The sequence below is a fragment of the Panulirus ornatus genome, chromosome 32 (genome assembly GCF_036320965.1).
Source record: "Panulirus ornatus isolate Po-2019 chromosome 32, ASM3632096v1, whole genome shotgun sequence".
Lineage (NCBI taxonomy): Eukaryota > Metazoa > Arthropoda > Malacostraca > Decapoda > Palinuridae > Panulirus > Panulirus ornatus.
The window spans coordinates 16,106,766-16,122,501 of NC_092255.1; the positions used below are offsets into that span (position 1 = coordinate 16,106,766).

At 42.4% G+C, this 15,736-nt stretch overlaps 2 protein-coding genes across 5 annotated transcripts in view; one reads left to right on the forward strand and one right to left on the reverse strand.

Moving 5' to 3' along the window:
* The window catches only part of eEF5 (eukaryotic translation elongation factor 5), a 31,743-nt gene extending 23,051 nt beyond the window's left edge, over window positions 1-8,692 (reverse strand). Inside the window, exon 1 of one of the 2 annotated variants that reach the window (XM_071681008.1) lies at window positions 8,614-8,692. The gene's annotated coding sequence lies outside the window, so the exon portion shown is untranslated. Of the gene's footprint in view, window positions 1-7,881; window positions 8,035-8,613 lie in introns of those variants that run through there. The other variant, XM_071681009.1, reaches the window with a different exon arrangement.
* LOC139759068 (uncharacterized) overlaps window positions 1-15,736 on the forward strand; it is a 134,331-nt gene that overhangs the window by 104,264 nt on the left and 14,331 nt on the right. The window contains exon 1 of one of the 3 annotated variants that reach the window (XM_071681001.1): window positions 8,653-8,791. The exons of 1 other annotated variant lie outside the window; for it this stretch is intronic. The gene's annotated coding sequence lies outside the window, so the exon portion shown is untranslated. Of the gene's footprint in view, window positions 1-8,652; window positions 8,792-9,225; window positions 9,368-15,736 lie in introns of those variants that run through there. One more of the 3 variants, XM_071681002.1, reaches the window with a different exon arrangement.

A 15,736-nucleotide genomic window follows, 5' to 3' on the forward strand; every position in this document is an offset into this window, starting at 1 on the left:
ACAACCCGAAAGTGCACTTGGGAACCCATCATGCTTCACTCACCCTGCGGACTCACAGGAACATCTTGATCACGCACAAAACTGTGATCCCCTCCAAACGCTGTCTCCTGCGTTTGCGAGGTAGCGCAAGGAAACAGACAAAAGAAATGGCCCAACCCACCCACATACACATGCATACAATTCCACACATGCACACATACATACCTATTCATTTCAACATATATATACATACACAGACATATACATATATACACATGTACACAATCCATACTTGCTGCCTTTATTCATTCCCGTCACCACCCCGCCACACATGCAATGACACCCCACTCCCCCCGAACGTGTGCAAGGCAGCGCTAAGAAGACAACAAAGGCCACATTCGTTCACACTCAGTCTCTAGCTGTCATGTATAATGCACCAAAACCACAGCTCCCTTTCCACATCCAGGCCCAACAGACCTTTCCATGGTTTACCCCAGACGCTTCACATGCCCTGGTTAAATCCATTAACGGCAAGTCAACCCCAATGTACCACATCATTCCAATTCACTGTAGCTACTCCTTGCACGCCTTTCATCCTCCTGAATGTTCAGGCCCTAATCGCTCAAAATCTTTTTCACTCCATCCTTCCACCTCTAATTGGGTCTCCCGCTTCTCTTTGCTCCCTCCACCTCGGACACATATATCCTCTGTCAATCTTTCGTCACTCATTTTATTCATATGTCCAAATCATTTCAGCACACACTCTTCTCTCTCAATCACGCTTTTTATTTCTTCACCTCTCTTATCCTTTCCTTACTTGATCAAACCACCTCACACCACATTGTCCTCAAACATTTCATTTCCAACACATCCACCCTCCCCCGTGCAACCCTGTCTATATAGGCCATTCCTCGCAACCATATGATGTTATTGGAACTACCATTCCTTCAAACATCCATTTTTCCTCTACTCTTATTCACATTTACTCTCAACTTTATATATATTTATATATAATTTATTCATATTTTCATTTTACTTTGGTGCTGTTTCCCACATTAGCGAGGTAAAGCAAGGAAACATACGAAAGAATGGCCCAACCCACCCACAAACACGGCCACATAAATACCTATAAATTTCAACGCATACATACATATAAAAACGTACATATTCATACTTGCTGCCTTCATCCATTCCCGTTGCCACCCCTCCACACATGAAATGGCACCCTCCTCCCCCCGCGCAAGGCAGCACTAGGAAAAGACAACAAAGGCCACATTTGTTCACACTCAGTCTCTAGCTGTCATGTGTAATGCACCGAAACCACAGTTCCCTTTCCACATCCAGGCCCAACAGACCTTTCAATGGTTTATCCCATACGCTTCACATGCCCTGGTTCAATCCATTAACGGCAAGTCAACCCCAGTGTACCACATCGTTCCAATTCACTCTACTCCTTGCACGCCTTTCACCCTCCTGAATGTTCAAGCCCCAATCGCTCAAAATCTTTTTCACTCCATCCTTCCACCTCCATTTTGGTCTCCCGCTTCTCTGTGCTCCCTCCACCTCGAACACATATATCCTCTGTCAATCTTTCGTCACTCATTTTCTTATGTCCAAATCATTTCAGCACACACTCTTCTGCTCTCTCAATCACACTTTTTATTTCCACACCTCTCTCATCCTTTCATTACTTGATCAAACCACCTTACATCACACTGTCCTCAAACATTTCATTTCCAACACATCCACCCTCCTCTGTGCAACCCTATATAGGCCATTCCTCGCAACCATATGATGTTATTGGAACTACCATTCCTTCAAACATCCATTTTTCCTCTACTCTTATTCACATTTACTCTCAACTTTATATATAATTTATATATATAATTTATTCATATTTTCATTTTACTTTGGTGGTTTCCCACATTAGCGAGGTAGTGAAAGGAAACATACGAAAGAATGGCCCAACCCACCCACATAAATACCTATACATTTCAATGTATACATACATATATAAACGTACATATTCATACCTGCTGCCTTCATCCATTCCCATTGCCACCCCTCCACACATGAAATGGCACCCTCCTCCCCCCGCGCAAGGCAGCGCTAGGAAAAGACAACAAAGGCCACATTTGTTCACACTCAATCTCTAGCTGTCATGTGTAATGCACCAAAACCACAGCTCCCTTTTCACATCTAGGCCCCACAAAACTTTCCATGGTTTACCCCAGACGCTTCACATGCCCTGGTTCAATCCATTGACAGCACGTTGACCCCAGTATACCACACCATTCTAATTCAATCTATTCCTTGCATGCCTTTCACCCTACTGTATGTTCAGGCCCCGATCGCTTAAAATCTTTTTCACTCTATCCTTCCACTTCCAATTTAGTCTCCCACTTCTCGTTCCCTCCACCTCTGACACATATATCCTTTGTCAATCTTTCCTCATTCCATATACATACATATATAAGTTATTTATTATACTTAATCGCCATCATCCATGTTAGCGAGGTAGTGCAAGGAAACAGACGAGGAATGGCCCAACCCACACACACACTTATACATATATATACAATTCAACCCACACACAAACACATAAATGCCCACACACACACTTGTACATATATATACAATTCAATGTATAAATACACATACATACAGACATACATATTCATACTTGCTGCCTACAGGTACTTGGATAGAATCCAAACCTACGTGAATTTGGCCAATACACTAGCCAATGGACCATCAGGAGACAAAAGTTTACCATCTTAACCACACTTTTTAAAGCCACATCTCTCTCTTGACCTCCTATCATTCACTACATCAAACCACCTCGTACTATATGTTGTCCTCAAGCATTTCCACACATCCATACCTTTCATCCATAGTGCCTTGTTTGGACTACTATACCTTCAAATATATGTTTCTGCCCTTCCAGATAATCTATTGTTCCACACTTTCTTCAATGCTGCCAAAACCTTTGCCCCCTCACCCACCCTATGATTCACTTAAAAGCTTCTCCATGATTCTATTCACAGCTATATCCACCCCTGGGTATCTAAAACACAGTTTCTTCCAATTTTTTTTGCACTAAGACTTGTATCCCAATTAACTAATGACTAACTTCCTAAACCTAATAACCTTGCTCTTATTCACTTTTACTCAACTTCCTTCTTTTACACTTCCTTCACAGCAGTCACCAACTTCTGCAGTTTCACACTCTAAATCTGACAACAGTGTTGTCATCAGTAAACAAAAACAGACTGCACACTCGCCCCTCTCTCCCAGAATCTTGCATTTACTCCCTCTCCTCACCATCCTTCGACAATTTAAAAAGCCATGAAGACACACGAACCAAGCAGCGGACCAGCCTTCACATGGAAACGCCCACTTTCCTCTCATCCCACTCAAATGCCTTTATGTGAAACTGTGATTGAGTTTGGAAGTGTGCAAAAGGAGAAAGTTGGGAGTAAATGTGAATAAGAGCAAGGTAATTAGGTTCAGTAGGGATGAGGGACAAATTAATTGGAAGGTAAGTTAGAATGGAAAAAAATTGGATGAAGTGTTTTAGATATCTGAGAGTGAACTTAGCAGCAAACGGAGCCATGGAAGCAGAAGTGAGTCAAGGGTGGGGGAGGAGGCGAAGATTATGGGAGTGATGAAGAATGTGTGGAAGGAGAGAACGTCATCTCGGAGCAAAAATAGGTATGTTTGAAGGAATTGTAGTTCCAACAACATCATATGGTTGCGAAGCATGGGCTATAGACAGGGTTGTATGGAGGGTGGATGTGTTGGAAATGAACACTTGAGGACTATGCGGCGTAAGGTGGTTTGATCAAGTAAGTAATGACAGGGTAAGAGAGATGTGTGGAAATGAAAAGTGTGTTGAAATGGTTTGGACATATGGGGAGAACTAGTGAAAAAGATTGACAAAGAGGATATGCGTGTCAGAGGTGGAGGAAACAAGGAAAAGCAAGAAACAAAACTGGAGATGGAAGGATGAGGTGAAAAAGATTTTGAGCGATTGGGGCCTGAACATCCAGAAGAGTGAGAGGCTTGCAAGGATTAGAGTGAATTGGTATGATGTGGTATACCAGAGTCAACGTGCTGTCAATGGACTGATGCCAGGGCATGAGAAGCGTCTGGGGTAAACCATGGAAAGGTCTGTGGGGCTGGAGACTGAGTGGGAATGAATGTGGCCTCTTTTGTTTCCCTGTCACTAGCTTGAAGCAGGAGGTAGCTATGCTGCTTCCTGTGGGGGTGGTGTAGTGACATGAATGAATGAAGGCAAGCAACTATGAATATGTACAAGTGTATATATGTGTGTAAGTGTGTACATGTCAATGTGTATATGGGCGTTTATGTATACATATGTGTATACGAGTGGATGGGCCATTCTTCATCCGTTTCCTGGTGCTACCTCGCCAACACAAAAAAAACAGCGATCGCGTATAATTTTATATAAACATATATGGTGTGGGAGGCAAGTTGTTAGAAGCAGTGAAAAGTTTTTATCGAGGATGTAAGGCATGTGTACGTGTAGGAAGAGAAGAAAGTGATTGGTTCTCAGTGAATGTAGCTTTGTGGCAGGGGTGTGTGATGTCTCCATGGCTGTTTAATTTGTTTATGGATGGGGTTATTAGGGAGGTGAATGCAAGAGTTTTGGAAAGAGGGGCAAGTATGCAGTCTGTTGTGGATGAGAGAGCTTGGGAAGCGAGTCAGTTGTTGTTCGCTGATGATACAGCGCTGGTGGCGGATTCATGTAAGAAACTGCAGAAGCTGGTGACAGTTTGGTAAAGTATGTGAAAGAAGAAAGTTAAGAGTAAATGTGAATAAGAGCAAGGTTATTAGATACAGTAGGGTTGAGGGTCAAGTCAATTGGGAGGTAAGTTTGAATGGAGAAAAACTGGAGGAAGTAAAGTGTTTTAGATATCTGGGAGTGGATCTGGCAGTGGATGGAACCATGGAAGCGGAAATTCTGGGAGCCTTGAAGAATGTTTGGAAGTCGAGAACATTATCTCAGAAAGCGAGGCGTGAGCTATGGATAGAGTTGTGCGCAGGAGGGTGTATGTGCTGGAAATGAGATGTTTGAGGACAATATGTGGTGTGAGGTGGTTTGATCAAGTAAGTAATGTAAGGGTAAGAGAGATGTGTGGAAATAAAAAGAGTGTGGTTGAGAGAGCAGAAGAGGGTGTTTTGAAATAGTTTGGTCATATGGAGAGAATGAGTGAGGAAAGATTGAACAAGAGGATATATGTGTCAGAGGTGGAGGGAACGAGGAGAAGAGGGAGACCAAATTGGAGGTGGAAAGATGGAGTGAAAAAGATTTTGAGTGATCGGGGCCTGAACATGCAGGAGGGTGAAAGGCGCGCAAGGAATAGAGTGAATTGGAACGCTGTGGTATACCGGGGTCGACGTGCTGTCAATGGATTGAACCAGGGCATGTGAAGCGTCGGGTAAACCATGGAAAGTTGTGTGGGGCCTGGACATGGAAAGGGAGCTGTGGTTTCGGTGCATTATTACATGACAGCTAGAGACTGAGTGTGAACGAATGTGGCCTTTGTTGTCTTTTCCTAGTGCTACCTCGCACACATGAGGGGGGAGGGGGTTGTTAATCCATGTGTGGCGAGGTGGCGATGGGAACAAATAAAGGCAGACAGTATGAATTATGTACATGTGTATATATGTATATGTCTGTGTATATATAGGTGTACATTGAGATGTATAGGTATGTATATTTGTGTGTGGACGTGTATGTATATACATGTGTATGTAGGCGGGTTGGGCCATTCTTTCGTCTGTTTCCTTGCGCTACCTCGCTACGCGGGAGACAGCGACAAAGCAAAATAAAAAAATAATATATGTATATATATATATATATATATATATATATATATATATATATATATATATATATATATATATATATATTCTATTTAACATACTCGATCGACATTTCCCACATTAGTGAGGTAGTGCCACGAAACATACAAAGACTCACACTAATGCACCTATATACACATGTACATATTCATACTTGCTCACCTTTATCCATTCCCAGCACCACCCCAGAGGAAACATCACCCCGTGACAGCGAGGTAGTGCCAACACACACACACACATATATGTAAATCACCACGAAAGAAAACAAAAACAGGGAGCATTTTTGTTAAATACATCCTCAGAGGATGTCTGAAGATGTATTAAACAAAAGTACTGTTTTCATTTTCTCTTTCCAGTGGAGATTGTTGCACATATCTCTTCATGGGGAAGTGAAGGTTCTCCACAAAGACACACAATATATATATATATATATATATATATATATATATATATATAATATATATATATATATATATATATATATATATATATATATATATAATATATATATATATATATATATTTCCCCTTTTAGAAATTTAAATACAAGGAGGAAAGGGTTTCTAGCCCCACACTCCCACCCCCTTCAGTCACCTTCTACAACACGCAGGGAATATGTGAGAAGTATTCTTTCTCCCCATCCCCAGGATATATATATATATATATATATATATATATATATATATATATATATATATATATATATATATATATATTGCCAGTTTAGGGGCAGATACCAACTTTGAGACATCTTTGAAACTGGTTTGCAACAATAGTGATTGCAAGGAGAATGTTAAGATTGGCAGTGAAATTTGGTCGTAATTCAATGATGAGAGGGGAAGATCACAGAATATGAAATCAACATTAAAGTGGCACCTAGAAATCAGTAAAACCTATGAAAATCATCCTTATATTCCCCTAGCATGTAATCTTTTTCTTAATTCGCCATGTCTTAGTCAAAGTATACCAACTACATTACTGTCTTTTCCTACACACAAGAATGCTCACTATACATTGACTGCTTATGTTAAAATGCACTCATACACACTACACAAACATTACAGTAATTCGATCTGTACAATCCCTTTCAAATACTTTAAAAGTGGAGGTCGGTGGGGCCTGGTAGTGGATACAGGTATCTGCCTTTATTACATTACAAATGACAGCTATAGTGGAAGCAAGTTAATGATGCCATTTCTTCATCAGTTCCTGGTACTACATCACTGACTGGTAAACAGAAAGCAAGTATGAAAGAAAGATTTGAAGTACTAAGTGCAAGGGAAATTAGCTGTCTCAATGGTTCTGCCAATTCCTAGATATGTTCATCAAATAGTCTAATTCATGTTCAGGTTCATATGCTGGTATTTATAAATACAATTCAAAAAAAATCAGTGATATTCCAAGGTTAACTTAGGGAAACCCCTAACTGGAATTCTAACAAATGTAATTTCCCTAACAAATGTTAATTACACTAGAAAACAGTAAAAACAAGATATTGATGACCAGTCCTATCAAGTGCATAATGCACATGGCAGCACACCACCCATGACAACACCAACAGCTAAACCAAGGTATTACATATGCAAATGGAAAACAAGTATTCCCTAAGGTATCAAAGTACACATTGAAAGATATTCTTTAAAGTGAAAAATATATAAAGTCCCCTGAGCAATATGTAACACATTGTACTTGCTATGGTTACATAACCACTGAAGAGAGAGACTTTACACCTCTAATGGATGTATTACACAACCAGTTCAAGTGGTCAATAAACAACGAAACTTAAAAAAATAAATGTTTTTATCACAGATTTCAATCAATACGACACGAAACTTCATTTAGTGATATGGGTGTTATAACCGAGGAAAGAACTCTGGGAACGATATCCTTTTGCACTCGGGAAGAACATTTCACCAGAACCACATATGGAAGCATGAAAGTTACACATGGTACACAAATTGTTCATTCGTACATCCAGTCAAATAACCAGGATCCTTCTGGGTTTCTTACCTCCAACAGACACCTTCAAGCTAAATCAAGTCGATCCCTCCAGACACTAATTGTTGTATGGAAAACTTGTCTAACCAAGAGAGGGCAACGAGACGGACAAATCAACAAGCTGCTGGATCCGTCACAGCAAAAATAGCTTGACCAACGTGGGCTGCACAAAGGGAGGTCGGCAGCCAGCTGACAGCCACGACTTTCTACCTCAAAAGAACTTCCTACGCGTCCGATTCGTATATGCTATTACATACAGCAGGGCAACTTCGCGTTTACACGAACCAAGGCGAATATTCAATCATTATTAATGAATTTGAATGTACTATTTTCCTGATCGTACGTCCGGCAATACCGTAAAAAACTGCCTCCTGGTTGCGGTACCTGGAAAATTATCGTACCATACAACAACTGCCTACATTAATCGTAGAAACTTTTCTTCCACTTTACAATTCATGCTCACGTCCCATAATACCATATTGATACACACAAGTGCTAAGGAAGTGAAACATTCGTTTAAAAAGCTGTCAAAAATTCACAATATGGCGCCGTCCACAGTATTGTCATTGTGGTCATCGAACTGTTTTCCCGGAGATTATTCCACTTGTGAGAAGAGCAGGCGGAAAAGCCTTATTCATATCCCACCCACCATTAATATCCACTAAAACTAAGGCCAATCAGCACTTCAACATTCACATAAGCGACACCAAATACAACAAAAGTAATTGAGGAGTACAAACTCACACGTGTGTTGCCGGGGCGAGGCAGCAGAGAGCGAGAGAGGGCGCGCGCACTCCACACCCGCCAACCACCAAATATGGCCGACTTATTACACCTGACAATCGCCATGCGTCCACGTTTACGAAACTTTAAACCAACATCACCACAACACTTGGAGATTCTTCCGCTCCGTTATGCACAGGTATGTGTCCTGTTACTTTATGGATATATATTGCTCCGTCAAAGGTTACTCCAAGCCCCACATACTTGCGACTGGTTTATTACCGTCAAATGCTATGCCGCAACATATTCGGAGGTGAAAGTTGCTTTTTCCGGGACTTGTACCTATTTGAAACCTAAGAGCAGCTGTCACTAAATGTTTGTTTCCACCTTAAGTACATTATTATTTAAAGCTGAGGAAATTTCGAAATAGCTATAGACATTAATCAAAATTTATACCCCCAGTTAGTATTTTGTGCGAGTGGATCTCGCTTTCGTGGTAGTTAATGATACGGGACGCTGGTACAACCCATTGGCATTTGTATAACAACCTATTAGTGTAAAAGAACACTTCGGTACTCTTTTACTTTTCTCTCGTTCGCATAAGTTGTTGACTGAAATTTTCGGTGACCACAGTCACGAGAAAACTGAAGTCGATCCAGTCATACCTAGCACGGTAGGGGGATATGAAGGCCCTTTCTGCGACGAATATTGGACGCGAGTGATAGTTTAATAAACTGCTGGATGATTTTCATGTGGTGGACATAAACAATGGCAGGTACAGTTTATTTTCTCTGTGATGTTTATAATGTTAGTTATTCAGTTCGTGTTTTACTGGCGATCCTAAGAACAATAGGATGAGCTGCATTTCTGAAATTCCTGTGTGCAGGTACACTTGGTAGGCCACTTAAATGACCTTCATAATGTCACTGGAGAAACATAAGGTATAAAGGAATGAAAAATGCCAAACGCAGTTTCTCACCTCTTGCTAAATTAAAACATACGGTTTATGGTTTACAAAAATACGTATGGTCATCGCAAGACAAGCATTTTGTGTTCCCTTTGTACTGTTGTTTTTGATTTTTTTTTATATATTGAAGGCACCCTAAACTCATTTATCCTATTTTCGGCACATATGTCCCATATCAACCATTTTTCGCGTTACCCCATCCCATATTTATGGTGTTTCGGGAATCCTCTCTCCCACATACTTCCTTATTTTGCAGCACAGTTATCCCATATTACATTCCTTAAACTTTATATATAATATGTGTTACTGTGAGCATATTTAAGTTTTTTTTTTTTAAGTAGGAATACAGGTCCATTGTTCAGTCGCATCAAAACACCGCTGTATGCTTTGCTAAACTACACGTTTCTGTCTCTTAAAAGCTAGTATACTAGTTTCTGACCTGCATCGGATAAAAATTTGAACATCCTTTTTAACGGCATATATGGTTGTGTACCTCGAACATATGTGAATATCCTTCTTAATGGTGTATATGGCCGTGTACCCTGACAGGTTTCCTATGATAATACACTTCCGTTCACTGAGTAACTTGTACCCGTCGATACCGAACTTTAATAATTTCGTACCTTCTTTCATCTATATCTGACAAACTTAACTTCCATCCTCATTGCATCGAGCGATGAATTCTGTCAATACTCAGCGGCGACAGGCTAGGTACCAGACAGTGTTTTAGGCACAACTTAGGTGTTCATGTATGGGTTAGTGTGACCCAGTATTCGAACCAAAATAGGGCGCACAGTGATTGTAACGTAAGGCTATTCATATAGCTGTGGTGCGTTACACTTTAGTATTTGTTGACGAGTGTAATTTGTCGTTATCGTGTTACAAGTTTGACTGAGCTAGGATATCCATCCCTCGCTGTAGTGTTGATTTATAACAGTGTTGGACTCAGGACCTCGTCTTGAGGAGTTTCCTAACTCACACTAACTAGTTACAAACAGTTTCCTGGAATGCCAAGCCTTAGAGCAGTTCTAAAATCATTCCAGATGTTCCAAAATTTGCCAGTTCATGTACTATCATCTGCTGGCCATTTCCCTTATCAAAGGCACATCCTTGAGGTTGTAGAAACGCTTAATTCATATACAGATTTGTCGGGGTAGTACATTTTTTGTGCAGTCAAATGCAGCTTTACCTTTGACGAAGCCCATCGTGCACATACAGGATGTTGATATGGACAGACATTTTGTAGACGATCACAGTCGCCTCCTCCTTCTTTCTAGGCAGCTTACCCATTCTGGAGCCCGGAGTTGATGAGTTCATCTTTTTTTTTTTTTTAAACTCGACCGCCATTTTATGAACACAAGTGCAGCTATTCCTTCCTGTTAATGGAAGCTTGTATCTCTCAAAATTTCTCCTGTTGTTTAACCTGCGTTGCCATCGTAAATGGGACGTCAGCTTGCTCTTACATCTTGACTATCGCGTCGTCAGCTTCCTCCTGTGAACCAGTCGCCACTTACGGACCAGTCACCCCTGTGATACTGGCACCGATGTGGACCAGTCACCTCCCGTGGAGCAAACAAACCACATGAACCAGTCAGTACTAATGGGCCAGTCTTCACCTGTGGACCAGGAATCACCTGTGGTACAGTCACCAACTGTGGGCCAGGAACCACTTGTGAACCACTCAACACCTGTGTACCAGGAACCATCCATGTTTACCCTCTGTGGGCTAGTTATCACCAGTGATAATTCCCCAGTAGACCAGTTACCTCCTGTACGTCAGCTACCCCCTGGGGAACGGCCTAGCCATGTGACTCAATCACCTCTGTGGATCAGGCAGCTCCTGTAGATCAGGACGCCCCCCCCCCCCCCCCTTGTGGATTAACTACCGCTGTGGAGCAGCCAGCCCCTGTGGATGCAACACCCTTGTGGAGCAGCCTGTTTTGTGAATCGGGAACCTCTGTGAATCAGCTACCCCTATGAATCAGCCACCATTGTGGATCAGTATCCCTTTTGGATATCCCTGTGAATCTGCTTCCTCTTGCGAATCAGCCTCGCCTGTAGTTAAACCACCCCTGTATATCGGCCATTTTTTTGTGGATTAGCCACCTTCATGATCGGCCAGCACTGTGGATCAACCATACAGTGAATCGGCAGCGCAGCGCTATGGATCAGTTAACAATTTGAATCTGTGGACCAGCTGACCATTGTGGATCAGCTACCACCTGTGAATCAACCGCCGCCTCTGAATCTGCTAACCCCAACGGATCAGTTATTTCCTGTGGATCAGCTACTCCCTCTGCATAAAGCTGTCACCTGCGGATCTGCTGCCACCTGGGATCTGCTGCCACCTTCGGATCAGTTGCCTACCATGGATCAGCTTCCCTCTGTCGATAAGCAGCAACCAGGGGATCAGCTGCCACTGGTGGATCAGCTGCCCGTAGTGAATCGGCAGTCACCTGTGAATTAGCTGCTACGTCTCGATCAGCTTAATCACCCAGGATCAGCTACAACCTGCGAATTAGCTGCCACCTCTTGATCAGCTGATCACCAAGGATCAGCTACCATCTGCGAATTAGCTGCCACCTCTTGATCAGCTGATCACCAAGGATCAGCTATCACTTGTGAATCAGCTGATCCCTATGGATTAGCTGTACCCTGTATTTCAACCGCCACATGTGGATTAACTCCCACCTCTGGGTCATCCGCCTACTTACGGTACTTATGTTCACCCACCTCGCTATTATGATATAACGAGAGCCAAATATTCGTAGTCGATCTTCGTCTTAAGTGATATTTACTGAGGGAGTCCCACTGCCTCCCTGCCCACGCATACCACGTCATTCCTCTCCCACGTTAAAGCGACGTCGTCGTGTTTCGTTCACACGTCCCTGGTCTTGCCTTATCCCCTGTGCGTCACTTTCTATTGTTTGTTGACTTGCGTTCCGTTTTGTTCCTGGTGTCCAGGCGTCGTATGTCTGGCGTCCGGCTGGTTGAAAGTGACTGCACCAACTCGGCGTATGCCAGACCTGTGAAGTCATCATGTATATTTCTGGTACTTGTCAAGCCTAAGCCCTTTTTCTTCTTATTATTATTTGCTTTATTTGCATTTGGCCTTGCGGCTGCCACAGATCTCCCCCTCCCACTGCAAGTTCTTCAGAAGAATTAGAAGTAAAAAAAAAGAAATCGCTGATTTAGTGACGACCTACCAGTGTTCCTCCACATCCTATGTATTCAAACATACTAGCTTTAGCCAGCTGTCTTCCCCAGTTACCCATTAAATGTGCAGGTTTTTGCATCGCGATGGTCAGTACAAGAACGGATGCTAACGATGCCTTTTCTTTTTTTTTTGTTTTCATGCCTATTCGCTATTTCCTGCGTTAGCGAGGTAGCGTCAAGAACAGCCGATCCCGCCCCTGTTAGTAGCCTTCTACAACACGCAGGGAATTCGTGGCGATGCTGTTTCCCGTGGGAGTGGATGAAGGCAAGCGAGTATGAATATCTACGTGTGTGTGTGTATGCATATGTATATGTGTTTATGTTGAAATCTATTTGTATATGGGCGTGTATGTATATATGGGTGTATATGAGTGGATGTGTCTCTCTTCGTCTGTTTCCTGGCGCTACCACGCTGACGCGGGAAACGGCGATCTAGTATGATAATAATGATATTAATAATAATAATCATAATAATGATGAAAACGATAATAATGTGTATATATAATCTTCCTAATTCACAGACGAATCTTCCAAGCTATCACTGACTCCCCGGTGTACTTGAATTAATAAGATATTTGTCTAAACGGTTTTTGAAGGTATTTATAGCCTTTAGCATTCACTACGTCTGACGGTAACTTATTCCAGTGCTCAACACACCCATAGGAGAAGAAGCCTTTTCCTATGTCCGTATTCCATCTTTTAGCTTTGAGTTTTATTCCATTTGTCCTGGTAACCGTATTTCCTGGTATTTTGAAGAAAAGAAAGATGTTCGTGATTTACTTTATCGATCTTGTCCAGAATTTTGAGCACTTGGATTAAGTCTCCGCTAAGTTTACGTTTTTCAAGGGAGAAGACATTCATCGTTTTAGCCTCTTTTCGTATGCCAGATTTCTAACGGATGGGATTAATTTTGTCGCGTGTCTTTGTACTTGCTCTAATTTTTCCTCGTCGTATTTATAGTTTGAGGACCAAAACTGGCCTGATATTTAAGGTGTGGTCTTACTCGAGAATTATAAAGTGTGAGAATTGTTTTTGGTGTCTTGTAATCTATGTTCCTGGCTATGAAACCACACATTTGGTTGCCTTTTTTTTTTCACTTGCTGTTTGACACTGATGTACTTCATATTGTTGCTAATGACGACACCAAATTCCTTTCTTCATTTACTTTACTTAGAGTTTCCGAATAGTTTGTAGTCGTATCGTATATTCTTGTCTCCAAAGTGAATAACTTTACACTTCATTTGCCATCTATCTGACCACTCTGCTACTAAGTTAAGATCTCTCCGAATCATTTTGCAGTCCCGCCTGTTTACAGCTCGACCTCCTAGTTTAGTATCATCCGCAAATTTGGAGATCTTAGATCTGAGACCGAGTTTTACGTCATTAATGTATATTATGAAAAGAATTGGGTCTAGGACCGACCCCTGTGGCACACCACTCATTACGTCTAACCAGTCTGAGGCTTCGCCGTTTAATACTACACGCTGCTTTCTTCCTGTCAGCCAGTCTCTGATCCATGTACAGAGTTCTTCACCGATTCTGTGTGCTTTGAGTTTATGTAAAAGTCTCATGTGAGGTGATTTTTCGACCCAGCTCTGATAAGTAACATTAAAAAAAAATTCCAGCAAATTTGTCAGGCAGGATCGTCTATCACGGAAACCGTGTTGGTTGTCCGATATAATTTTGTGATCTTTAGAAGCGTAAATTTTTTTTTCTCTTAATCGTATTATCATTTCCATTGTTTTCTGGCTTAAGGCTAATTGGGGGGAGGGGGGGGTAGTTCAAGGCACACTTGTTGTCTCCCCCTCATCCTGCTGATGCCAATTTCTTCCTTATTCCTCCCAATTTCGCAGTGAAATTCGAACAGCAGCCAAGCTTAATTACTGGCACGGAATAGGGATGGAATAGGGTGCTGTCGTCTCCCGATGCGTGTGTCAGGTTTTAAGATTATAATTCTAGTATTTTTGTTTTTTTCTTAAGGGCAGTTGACAGCTATTGACTCGCCACTGCCCTCGTAGCTTAGGAAACCAAGCTTTCTTTTTTTTTTTCTTTTCTTTCCCTCGAAGGTTCTGCGTCATCATGAGGAGTTAGTTGGGCTAGGAGAGGTCATGGGTATGAGGATGTGTGTGTGTGTGTGTGAGGGATCATGAGGAGTTGGGTTAGGCGAGTGATGCTGTGAGGTCATGGGTATGAGGATGTGTGTGTGTGTGTGTGTGTGTGTGTGTGTGTGTGTGTGTGTGTGTGTGTGTGTGTGTTTGTGGTTTTAAGAAACTTCCTGCACCTGACTTCATTCCACGCGACTGGGAGTATATGTGGATTCGATGCTAGGTAATGGAGGGGCTATCTTTTGTCTCATTCGTGGGGGAAAAAAAAGGAGGGGTTCTCTCTCTCTCTCTCTCTCTCTCTCTCTCTCTCTCTCTCTCTCTCTCTCTCTCTCTCTCTCTCTCTTACTCCTTTCGGCCATTTTTGACCTTTTTTTCTTTCCCCCTTTCATTTAGACCACAGATCTTTTGCGAATAAAGCCACTAGACCACAACCACGATGTTTAAGTGGAGGAGACATTCTCTCTCTCTCTCTCTCTCTCTCTCTCTCTCTCTCTCTCTCTCTCTCTCTCTCTCTCTCTCTCTTGGGAGCTGAGGGAGACTTTCGTGTATTCCACGAGTGGCTACGCTGCCCAGGACCCCGCTGCTGGACACCTGTGCGTCACGCGTCGTCCCACTGCGAAATCAAGGGATGCAAACAGCTCTCCACGGACCACTGGGGAGGGAGGGGGTCTCTTGAACGAGGTTCTTCCGTGATAGTGGAAGGTGCACAGACGCTCGCATGGGTTCGTGTGGTGGGTGGAGAAAGACGCACAGAGGTTTCAGAAGGGGAGGGGGGAATGTTGAACTTCGCCTCTTCCTTCGCAAACGCCAGCGAGTTACTGCCTGACCCCCTGTAGTCTCTCCTTACTGCGTGTGG